The sequence below is a fragment of the Sus scrofa genome, chromosome 6 (genome assembly GCF_054392235.1).
Source record: "Sus scrofa isolate SSC_HxYL_T2T_F1_AM1 chromosome 6, Sscrofa_HxYL_maternal_Yorkshire_Landrace_v2.0, whole genome shotgun sequence".
NCBI classification, from domain to species: Eukaryota; Metazoa; Chordata; class Mammalia; order Artiodactyla; family Suidae; genus Sus; species Sus scrofa.
The window spans coordinates 129,227,474-129,240,145 of NC_139388.1; the positions used below are offsets into that span (position 1 = coordinate 129,227,474).

Consider the following 12,672-nt stretch of genomic DNA (forward strand, 5'->3'; position numbering starts at 1 on the left):
GTTTTGATGACTGTAGCTTTGTAATATTGCCTGAAGTCTGGAAGAATTATGCTTCTTACTTTGACTTTGTCCCTCCAATCCCAGCCCCCAACCTTGAGGATTGCTTTGGCAAATTTGAGTCTTTTATGTATACATATCAATTTTTGCATTGTTCTAGTTCTATGAAAAAATATCATGTATAATTTGATAGAGATCACACTAAGTTGGTAATTTCTTTGGGTACTATAACCATTTTTAAAAATATTAATTTTTTGAATCCAGGAGCATGCGGTATCTTTCAACTTCTTTGAAACTTCTTTAATTTCATTTATTAATGTTTTATAGTTCTAAGCATACCTCCTTGGCCAGGTTTATTCCTAGGTATTTTATTTTGGGGGTGCAATTATGAAATTTTTATTATATTCCTTTTCAAATATTTCATTGCTAATATACAGAAATGTAACTGATTTCTGAATGTTTACCTTGTATCCTGCTACTTTGCTGAATTTGTTGATCAGAACAAGTACTAATTGAGTAGAGTCCTTAGGGTTTTTTTATGTATAGTATCATGTGATCTGTGTGTAGTGACAATTTTTTTTTTTTATTTTCCCACTGTATAGCAAGGGGATCAAGTTATCCTTACATGTATACATTTTTTTCCCCACGCTTTGTTCTATTGCAAGATGAGTATCTAGACATAGTTCTCAATGCTATTCAGCAGGATCTCCTTGTAAATCTATTCTAGGTTGTGTCTGATAAGCCCAAGCTCCCGATCCCTCCCACTCCCTCCCCCTCCCATCAGGCAACCACAAGTCTTTTCTCCAAGTCCATGATTTTCTTTTCTGAGGAGATGTTCATTTGTGCTGGATATTCGATTCCAGTTATAAGTGATATCATATGGTGTTTGCCTTTGTCTTTCTGGCTCATTTCACTCAGGATGAGATTCTCTAGTTCCATCCATGTTGCTGCAAATGGCATTATGTCATTCTTTTTTATGGCTGAGTAGTATTCCATTGTGTATATACACCACATCTTCCAAATCCAATCATCTGTTGATAGACATTTGGGTTGTTTCCACGTCCTGGCTATTGTGAATAGGGCTGCAATGAACATGCAGGTGCATGTGTCTCTTTTAAGTAGAGTTTTGTCCGGATAGATGCCCAAGAGTGGCATTGTGGGGTCCTATGGAAGTTCTATGTATAGATTTCTAATGTATCTCCAAACTGTTCTCCATAGTGGCTGTACCAGTTTGCATTCCCACCAAGAAGTCAGTTGCATTTCTGTGTACCAGCAATGAAATATTAGAAAAGGAATACAAAAATACAATACCTTTTAAAATTGCACCTCACAAAATCAAATACCTCAGAATACACCTGACCAAAGAGGTAAAGGACCTATATGCCAAGAACTATAAAACTTTAATCAAAGAAATCAAAGATGATATAAAGAAATGGAAAGATATTCCATGTTCATGGATTGGAAAAATCAATATTGTAAAAATGGCCATACTACCCAAAGCAATCTACAGATTCAATGTAATACCTATCAAATTACCCATGATATTTTTCACAGAACTAGAACACATGATCCAAAAATTTATATGGAGCAACAAAAGACCCAGAATCGCCAAAGCAATCTTGAGAAACAAAAACCAAGCAGGAGGCATAACTCTCCCAAACTTCAAAAGATACTACAAAGCCACAGTCATCAAAACAGTGTGGTACTGGTATCAAAACAGACAGACAGACCAATGGAACAGAATAGAGAACCCGGAAATAAACCCTGACACCTATGGTCAATTAATCTTTGACAAGGGAGGCAAGAACATAAAATGGGAAAAAGAAAGTCTATTCAGCAAGCATTGCTGGGAAACCCTGACAGTTGCATGCAAAGCAATGAAACTAGAACACACCCTCACATCATGCACAAAAATAAACTCAAAATGGCTGAAAGACTTAAATATACGACAGGACACCATCAAACTCCTAGAAGAAAACATAGGCAAAACACTCTCTGACATCAACGTCATGAATACTTTCTCAGATCAGTCTCCCAAAGCAATAGAAATAAGGGCAAAAATAAACCCATGGAACCTAATCAAACGGAAAAGCTTTTGCACAGCAAAGGAAACCCAAAAGAAAACAAAAAGACGACTTTCAGAATGGGAGAAAATAGTTTCAAATGATGCAATGGACAAGAGCTTAATCTCTAGAATATATAAGAAATTTATACAACCCAACAGCAAATAAGTCAATCAATCAATGGAAAAATGGGCAAGAGACCTGAATAGACATTTCTCCAAGGAAGATATACAGATGGCCAGGATACATATGGTGACAATTTTAACACCTCTTTCAATTTGGATTTTTTCCTCTGTTTGATTGGTGTGGCAAGGATTTCCAGTACTATATTGCATTAAAGTGGTGAGAATATGCATCCTTATCTTGTTCCAGGTTTTAGCAGAAAGGTTTACAGCTTTTTCTCCATTGAGTATTATACTGGCTGTGGGTTTGTCATAAATGACTTTTATTATGTTGAGATATATTCTCTTTAAGCCCACTTTCATAACAGTTTTGTCATGAATGGATGTTAAATTATGTCAAGTGTTTTTCTGTATCTGTTGAGATAATCATGTGATTTTTGACTTTTATTTTGTTAATGTGGTGTATTACATTGATTTGCATATGTTGAACCATCCTTGGGAACTTAGAACTAGAACACACCCTTATACCATGAACAAAAATAAACTCAAAATTAACTCAAAAGACTTAAACATAATACACAACACCATAAAATTTCTAGAAAGAGACAGGCAAAACATACTCTGACATAAATTATACAAATGTTTTCTTAAGTTAGCCTCCCAAGGCAACAGAAATCAAAAGAGGAGTTCCCGTCGTGGCGCAGTGGTTAACGAATCCGACTAGGAACCATGAGGTTGCGGGTTCGGTCCCTGCCCTTGCTCAGTGGGTTAACGATCTGGCGTTGCCGTGAGCTGTGGTGTAGGTTGCAGACGCGGCTCGGATCCCGCGTTGCTGTGGCTCTGGCGTAGGCCGGTGGCTACAGCTCCGATTCAACCCCTAGCCTGGGAACCTCCATATGCCGCGGGAGCGGCCCAAGAAATAGCAACAACAACAACAACAACAACAACAAAAAAAAAAAAAAAAAAAAAAAAAAAAAAAAAAAAAAAAAAGACAAAAGACAGAAATCAAAAGAAACATAAACCAGTGGGACTTAATCAAATTTACAAGCTTTTGCATAGCAAAGGAAACCGTAAAAAATTTATAATAATGAAAACACAACCTATGGAATGGGAGGAAATTATTGCAAATGATGCAACTTTCAAGGACTTAATCCAAAATATATAAACAAAAAGAACAAAAAACAACTCAAATGAAAAATTGGCAGAAGACCCAAATAGACATTTCTCCAGAAGACATATGGATGGCTGATGGGCACATGAAAAGATGCTCCACATTACTAATTATTATAGAAATTAAATGCAAATCAAAACTATGAGTAGTTCTGATCGCACACATATCAAAATGGTCATCATTAATAAGTCTAAAATAACAAACACTGGAGAGGGTGTCAAGAAAAGGGAACACTCCAATACTGTTGTGGGAATGTAAATTGGTAACACCACTATGGAAAACAGTGTGGGGCTTCTTCAGAACCCTAAATATAGATCTACCATAAGATCCAACAATTATATTCCTGCTGGGCATATATCCAAACAGAATTATAATTCAAAACGATGCACCCCTATGTTCATAACAGTATTATTCTCAATAGCCGAGACATGGAACCAACCTAAATGTCCATAGAGAGATAAATGGTTTAAGAAGATGTGGTGCATATATACAATGGGGTACTACTCAGCCATAAAAAGAACAAAATAATGCTATTTGCAGCAACATGGATGAAATTAGAGACTCTCATACCAAGTCTAAGTAAGTCAGAAAGAAAAAGACAAATACCTTAAGATATCACTTGTACGTGGAATCTAAAATATGACACAAATGAACTTATCTGCAAAACAACAACAGACTCAAGACATAGACAACAGACTTGTGCCTGCCAAAGTGAGGGGGAGGGAGTTGGATGGACAGAGAGATTGGGGTTAGTAGATGCAGACTATTACATATAGAATGGATGAGCCATGAGGTCCTACTGTACAGCATGGGGAAATATATACAGTTTCTTGGGATAGAACATGGTGGAAGATAATATAAGAAAGGATATATATATGACTGAGTCACTTTGCTGTACTACAGAAATTAGCAAAATATTATAAATCAACTATAATACTTTTCTTAAAAAAAGAAATCATTGTTTCCCTTAAACTAATAAATTCTGCTTATAATCTCCTTGGCAATGTAAAATATTCATTTATTAATACAGTGAGGAATACCTTAAGGTTGATCAATAAAATTATTTTAATATAATTTTGCTTGCCTAAAGTGGTTCACCTAGCAAGGACCTTAGCTCAATTGTTTTGTCACTGTGCCTTGTTGGGTTTACTGTTATTCTGTTACTTGCATTTACCTCCTTTATTCCATTCACCTAGGCCAAATTCTCCTAATTCACCTAATCTCTCAAAGTCAAAGGTACTTCTCATATCTGTGAATGTCTTACTCAATAATGGAATTGCCTTTTGATTTTCTGTAGCAATTTTAGGCTAAAAAATATTTATTTGGAATCATCATTGTAGAATTTTGGAACTAGACTGCATATTAGTGATTGTCTAGTCCAATTTGTTATTTTACAAAGGCACAATCAAGAACCCCAGGTTCCCTCGTATTGTATGCCTACTTTGCAAAGCTCAATTTGATTAATGTGATACCTTAGGTTAAATTTTAGAGAATGATCATCTAGTATATTTATTTCTAAAATGCTTTATTTTAAATATTATTACTCTGTCATTCTTCATGATATATATGTATAGATTCACATTGTACATATCTATATCTATATATATATATACACACACATATGATATATATACTATATATATGTGATATATTTGCCTATATATTTATATAAAATACTTCTTATATTATAAGGATTTTTCCATTAAGTTAGGGTTCCATCAATGAAAATCTCTCATCTCAAGAAATCCCTCAGACAGAGGAAAACAAATTGTTGGTCACTCTATATCATATTATTTAATCTTCTTTGTAAACAAAATTTCAGTGTCTATAACATGCAACTAAGTGATATCCCACTGTGACACACTGGATTAAGAACCTAACTGCAGCAGCTTGGATCACTGCAGAGGCATGGGTTTGATTTTCTTCCCCATCACAGTGGTTAAGAATCCATCATTGCCACAGCTGTGGCTCAGGTCATAGCTGCAGATAAGATTCAATCTCTGGCCTAAGAACATCCATATGACATGGGTGAGGCTATAAAAAGAATATATATATATAATATAATATAATATAATATAATATAATATATATGTAAACTATTAAGGTATTACACAACCTTTTATTTAACCATTTCTCTAATGCTAAATATTCAGCTTATTTCCAAGAGTCCAATATACGCAGATTTTTACATAGCTCTGACTCTAAAACCTCTGCACTGGATGGCATGCATGATCCAAGGACAAATATGCATCCCCTAGACCTGAGGGATCTAAGGCAGTAACCATGAGACACATGTGACTAATGACCATTAAAAGGTTACTAATCAAAATTGATATGTACTATAAATATAAATTATGCCTTAGGTCTTAAAGACTTAGTACTATAGGAAGACTGTAAGGTATCACATTTTTTTACATTGATTACACATTGAAATGGCAATAGTTTAGATATATTATATAAAATATGTTGTTAAAATTCATTTTTCTAGGTAAAATTATAGAAATGGAAGGTGAATTAGTTGCCTGGTGTTAGGAGTGTGGGACACAGGAGATGAGGATCTTGGTGGAGACTGAACTGTTGTGTCTCAGCTGTGGCTGTGGCTATATGAACAGACATGTGTGATAAAACTGTAAAAAAATCCTACATTCACACACAGAGAAGAGTACAAGTAAAATTGATGAAAAAGAAAAAGATTGATGAGATCACATTAATGTTAATATCCTGGTTGCAATATTGTATCCTGGTTTTTATAAGATCTTATCTGTGGAGGAAAAATGGGGAAAGGGTATAAGGATCTCAGTATATTATTTCCCACAACTGCATGTGAATGTACTATTATGTTAAAATGAATTATTTAATGGAAATAATTTTACCAGCTTTTAAAATATTTGATGTGCTTACAATAAAATTTAAAATGTCATACGTGATATGAGTTATATTTCTATTGGAGAGTGCTTCTTTATAAGGATGGTACGTTTACTACTAGTAATTATGTGAATATTTTGTTGACATTAGGCATCCTTCCTTTATTTTTTTACCACTCAACATACCCTATGAAGAGGCATATAATTCCCCTCCCTATTAACAAATCTACAATCTGAGGGGAGATATTATTATATTCAGAGAGTATTTGACAATGTAAGTTCCTAGCTTTTATGTCAATAAAATAATATTTTTGTTTGTTCTTCTCCTGAAAACTCTAGAAAAGAGGACCCAGATACAATTCCTCTAGCCTTATATCTTAACTTCTACATAGTCCATCTATGTAGTCCTTCAGAACCTCCCTCCTAATGAGAAGCTTCATGTTGAGCCCATCCACTGAAAAGAGTTCTCAGGATTTCAGAGGTACCTTGTTCATCTTTCAATAGGAGAAATAGCAATACTATCCTGGGAAGGCTGTAGTCCTGCTTTATGAGCTAACATTTATCCAACATGATGCTATTCCTACCCCAAAACTTTCCGTTTATTTTGTTGAGTACCCATCACCTCGGGAAGCTAAATTCTTCAATATATAGATTATTTTTCCCCCAATTTTAAACTATTTTATTACATAATCTGTTCATGTCACTATCAGGAGTAACAGAAAACGTTATTCCCAGTTCACTAACCACATCCTGAAAAATATACATTTGTATTTATATATTTATATCAATACTCCACCCCTATTCCATAATTCCAGCATCTATTATAGGTCTTTTGTTTAAAGCAAGATACTATTCTCTCAGGTAAGAAATATATGGAAGCTAAGTGAAGTGACATTAGAGTGGCTAGGGACAGTTTTGTCATGGGGCAGGGAGGAAGGAGTGAAGTCCAAGCTAGGCAGGATGCCCACTGGGGTCCAGCAGAGGTGAAGGAGGACAGTGTGTAAAAAGGCAGCATCAGGCAGGTGGGCTCTGGTGTCTTTGGTCCATTAGGATATGGGCTTTGCCTCAGGAAGGAAGCCTTCCTAGTACTTTGCCAGCTGCTGCAAATATAGGAGTGTTTCAAGGTACCTGATCACCTGATTTTTGAAGTCGTTGGATTTCTTTTTCTCAAACCATATCACTTCATTTTGGACCACAGTTGAAATCCTTTCAAAGTCCCTTTTTTACTGGGTCACCTGAGACTCCCACTCTACGATCTCATCTTTGACCTGCTGCAACTTGTTGGGCTTGTTAGCCCAAGGCAGCTGAATCTTGGCCTCCCACTTCTTCTGCAGTGTGGCTTGAGCATCCTGCCAGTGCTGCCATGTCTTGATGTGCTGGTCTAATGTGGCTCAGACTATGGCCAGGAAGCGAATACATTCACTCAGGAGCTCTTCAAGGAGGAAGTCATTGTTGGCCTGTTCCTGGTGGAGCTGCTTGATCTTCGCTTCCACCTCAGCCAGGTGGGAGAGTGCCTGTGACAATGCTGTGTTGATCTCAGAGCTCCTGAGCATGGCGAGTCTTTGCAAACTGGACTGTGTTCAGCGCTAGCTCTTTCCTGTGGTTGAATAGAGTTTCTACAAGGTTATGCAGTTTTTGTAAGCACTGCACCTCCCATTCTACCTCCTGGAGCTTCTCCTCCCTCAAATCAAATTCAAATTCATTCTTCTTCTTTTTTTTTTTTTTTGCTTTTTAGAGCCACACCTGTGACATATGGAGGCTCCCAGGCTGGGGATCTAATTGGAGCTGTAGCCACTGGTCTATGCCACAGCCACAGCAACATCAAATCTGAGCTACATCTGTGAGCTACCCCACAGCTCACAGCAATGCTGGATTCTCAACCCAGTGAGCAAGGCCAGGGATCAAACCCACAACCTCATGGTTCCTAGTTGAATTTGTTTCTGCTGAGCCATGACAGGACAGCCCTGATTCATTCATCTTTATGGTCATTTTGCTGACCACATCTGTGGCTTCGTTGAACATTTTGAGGAGACCAACACCACTCAATGTCTGGGTACCATGGCGCATGGCAGCTCCTCTTTTTCCAAGAACTCCCTGACATCAGAGTCCTATAACATTGTAGGATGATTCGCAATCCTCTGAAGGTAGCTTTCTAGGGCAGCCCTCAGTTTTCAAAGAAATTCTGCAGAAGAATCTTCCCAACTTTTACTTTTGTCATTCCTATTAGGCTTCTCTTGGGTAGAGGAAGGACAATAAAGCCATTTGGGGAGGGGTTCTCTGAAAGCTTCTCATAAAGACCCAGAAAATCACTAATTCTTTTTTCACTGCAGACTGTTTAATTCTGAACATTGGTAAGCTTGTCTGTGTTGTAACTCTGTAGGCCACATAGGAATTCATACCATCCCCTATTTTCTCAGGATCAGTTACACCGACTGTCAAACCAAACTGGTCTTCCTCTTCCTCTTCCACTAGCTCCTCATAGCTTGTCTGGGCCTGAGAAGAATTTGTGCCTTCCTGTGGAGGAAGAAAAATGAGCGTTTTGGCTGGCAGATTCTTCTGATTATTTTGTGTGCTGTCCAAGGATACCTCCACTGTGGCATCTGCAGAGAGATCTTGTGGATCTTGGTCTTATTCCTCATGGATCCTGTTTTCTTGGGAGCTATTGTTGATGGGAAGAAGGAAAGCAATTCTCTTTGGAGACTGGGGCTTACTGGCCGCATCAGCGCTGGTGAAAATATCCTCCCCCTGCAATGGTTTGGCTTTGGGCATTCTTTTTTTGTTTGTTTTTTGTGGCATATGGACATTCCCAGGCTAGGGGTTGAATTGGAGACACAGCTGCCGGACACAGCCACAGCCACAGCCACAACTGGAGCCAGATCCGAGATGTGTCTGCAAACTACACCACAGCTCACAGCAATGCCAGATCCTTAACCCACTGAGGCCAGGGATGGAACCAGCAACTTCATGGTTCCTAGTCAGATTCATTTCCGGTGTGCCGCAGTGGGAACTCTTGCTTTGGGCATTCTTTAGCATTTGGATTTCACTCTGCATTGAAACTTCTCAGACATTAACACTTCCAATCAAGCAGAATTCACAAAATCTGCATACCAGTTGGCTACCTTCAAGGGGCCACACCTACAATTAGATTAATTTCCCCATTCAACATCCTTTCCATTTCAACTTCCATCTCTTCTCTTCCCTGCTCATGCGGCTGAGGTCCTAACTCTGTGCAATCAAGCCTAAGGAGAATAATTGAGGGTCAAATGGATTGGGTGGAAATATTACATGTTCAAAATGGAAAGAATACTGACAGCTGTTAGCTATGCCCCCCTTCAGTGCACCATGATATATCACAGCAGATAAATTGCCACTGGCTAAGCTGGAGGCAATGTTGGTAATATTTTGTTTTTAAGGTTTTAAGTGAATTAATCTTAAATGTTTTCAAGTGAGACTTCCTCAATAGTCTATAGTGGTTTTTTTTGTTTGTTCATTTCCTCCTTTAGATATTTAAGTGAAGACTCCAGCCAGGAGACATTCAATAAACTAGTCGATGTAATGTGTTTTTAGCATACAGATTTCAGTGATATTCAACTTTTGATGGAGGAAACACTATCTCCAAGAAAACTACATATGGTATTGCATAGAAATCTCATGGCTACTCCATGTCTTAATTTTAGACTGTTCCATTTCTCTTTTTATACTTTGGTTCTTGTGTTAGAGTTCTTTAGAGAAACAGAACCAATAGGATATATAGACATAGATGTAGACATAGACAATTTATTGAAAGAATTGGCTTACTCAATTATAGAAGCTGAGGAGTGCCATGTTATGCCCTCTGCAAGCTAAAAAACCAGGAAAGCCAGCAGAATATAATTCAGTCTAAGTCTAAAGTCATGAGAACCAGGGAGTCAAGGATAAAACTCTCAGCTGCAGACTGAAAGGCTGAGAATCTAAGTCTTATTAGAGTCCATAGTCCTAAGAACCAAGAACTCTGATATGTGACAGCCAGTAAGGAAGGATGTCCAGCCTCAAGAAGTGAGAAAAAGAATTTGCCTTATACCATTTTGTTCTACTTGAGCTTCAATAGATTAGATATTGTCCACTTATATTGGTGGGAAGGAGATGTTCTTTAACTCAGTCCACTGATTCAAATACTTATCTCTTCCAGAAATACACTCTCAGATACATCTAGAAATAGTTATTTTACCAGCTATTTGTGCATACCTTAGCTTTGTAAAGTTACGCAAAATTAACTGTCAGAGTTCCTGTGTTGTTAACCTCTAAGCTTCTTACCACTGCTTCTCCTGACCTCTTGTGTGTAATTTACTTTTTCTTATTCCCCTTTGGCCTCTTACTGACTTCCTGCTTTGTTTTAACCCCCTTGATATGGTAATACTCACATGCCCAAAAAACTATGGGATTTTGGTTATCCTAGTTCCCTCACCTTATCTTTCTCCCAACTCTTTCTCCTTTTGTAACAGACAAGCAGAGGTAAAATACAGCAAAGAATGACTGGAGGCAAAAGTACCTCCAGGACCTCAGCCCTCTTCCTCCCAGTAGTTTGCATTTTCCATTGTTGGCTTCTTTGCCTGTATCTTTTCCCTCCTTGAAATGAAGATAGTTATAAACTTCTCAGGGTTGAATTTCTTTTCTTCATTCATCTGGGACAGTCTTCCTATCCTGAACAAACATATAATCTTTTTCCATGGCTCTGTAAAATGAATTATTTGATCTGAGAGTCCATAATGAATTTTCCTTAGTCTTAATTAGATCATTAAACTAGGGGTTGAGATCATAACATGTCATCCTAATGATATCTATTTAATCAAAATGTCCATTTGTTTTCATTACACCAAGTGTAGAAAGCAATTCCAAAGTGCTTTCCAAGGTGTTAATTGGTCTTTAAGGTTTCTTCTTCCTTCTCTTATTTTTTTTTTTTAACTCAGAGGTGAAGAATGTGCTGCAATGGACATGAACACAATGCTTTTACTAAGTCACTCCTGGTTCTCCTATCTCTCATTATCCTCTGTTCCTTAATGTCCACCCTAAATGTCAACTTTTCTAAGAAATCTAGACAAGATTTGCCTATGATTTTTCAACATGCTGGGTAATACCTGGATCTCCATTTATCTCTCCATGTGTAAACAAAACATTTAGGAGAAGAAAAAAAGAAAACCTTTTTAATGTACTTTTTTATAAATAGAAACAGATGACAGCACAGTTCAGTATCTCTCATAGCAGGAGAAAGGAGGACAACCAGATTGGCTGACAGATGAGCTTACACTAAGAGGTGAATTTTGCCTATCCTTGTGCAATAAGACATGGTATATGCTCTACAGCAGGGTTTCTTTGGTTTCTGTTGTGACTGAACTGACAGCGATAGCATCACCCAAAGGCATGCTATAAAGTCCAACACCAGAACTGCTGAATCAGTAACTCTGAAGGTGAATCCAGGTGATTGTGGATGCAGGCTAGACTGAGAATGCTTTAGAAACATAGACTGTTCAGCACTCCTAAGTTACTCAGTGTTACCTGTGCCTCTTCAGGATCTTTAGTGGTGGACAACTTCTGACATGGTCCCCAGAGATCGCAATCCCTGGCAATCATACCCTTGTGTAATCTTCTCCCATTACATATTGGTTAGACCTAGACATTTGCTTAGAATAAGGAGTATGATTTTGATTAGGGTGCAAGAGACTATGGCTTTTATATTGCTAGTCTCTCTCCCTGTTTTTTCTCCATTGCCTGTCATGATGAAGCAAGCTGGTAAGTCACAAGTGGTGAGGGACTAAGGGCAGCTTCCGAACAATCGCTGGTAAGGTACTGAAGCCCTTGGTCCAAGTCTGGGAGGAAGTGAATCCTGCCACAACCTCATGAGTGAGCTTAGAAGTGAGTCCTTCCCAAACTGGCTTTCAGATGAGTCTGTAACCCTGTCATCCTGTCAGACATTGATTATGGCCTTGTGTTTGACTCTAAAGCAAAGGACTTGGCTAATCTATGTCAAGATTCCTAAACCAAAGGAATTATGAGAGAATAAAAGTGTGTTTTGTTTTAAGCTGCTCAATTGTGAGGGATAGATGACACATACAGACACAAATACATATATACATATATTCTATATATTTATAACATAATTAAGCTTAATATGTATTTAATGAGCACATACAACATTGAGCGTTTGGATCTTCAGCTGCTATGGTAAAAAATATTAATAAATATTACCTAAACTAATATTTATTTAAGAAGTATACATTATGTTGCACAGCAGAAATGATCACAACATTGTAAATCAACTATACTCCAATAAAACTTTCAAAAATGAAAAAAATTAAACCATTAAAATTTTTAAAAAACGATATAAAGTTTTCCTTAGGGATTAAGTCCTTGTCGGTTGCATCATTTGAAACTATTTTCTCCCATTCTGAAAGTCGTCTTTTTGTTTTCTTTTGGGTTTC

At 37.4% G+C, this 12,672-nt stretch overlaps 1 long non-coding RNA gene and 1 pseudogene across 1 annotated transcript in view; both read right to left on the minus strand.

Moving 5' to 3' along the window:
* LOC146402814 (uncharacterized) overlaps positions 1-12,672 on the minus strand; it is a 162,953-nt gene that overhangs the window by 32,952 nt on the left and 117,329 nt on the right. The window lies entirely within an intron of this gene.
* Positions 7,264-8,986, minus strand: LOC100521321 (sorting nexin-1-like; annotated as a pseudogene).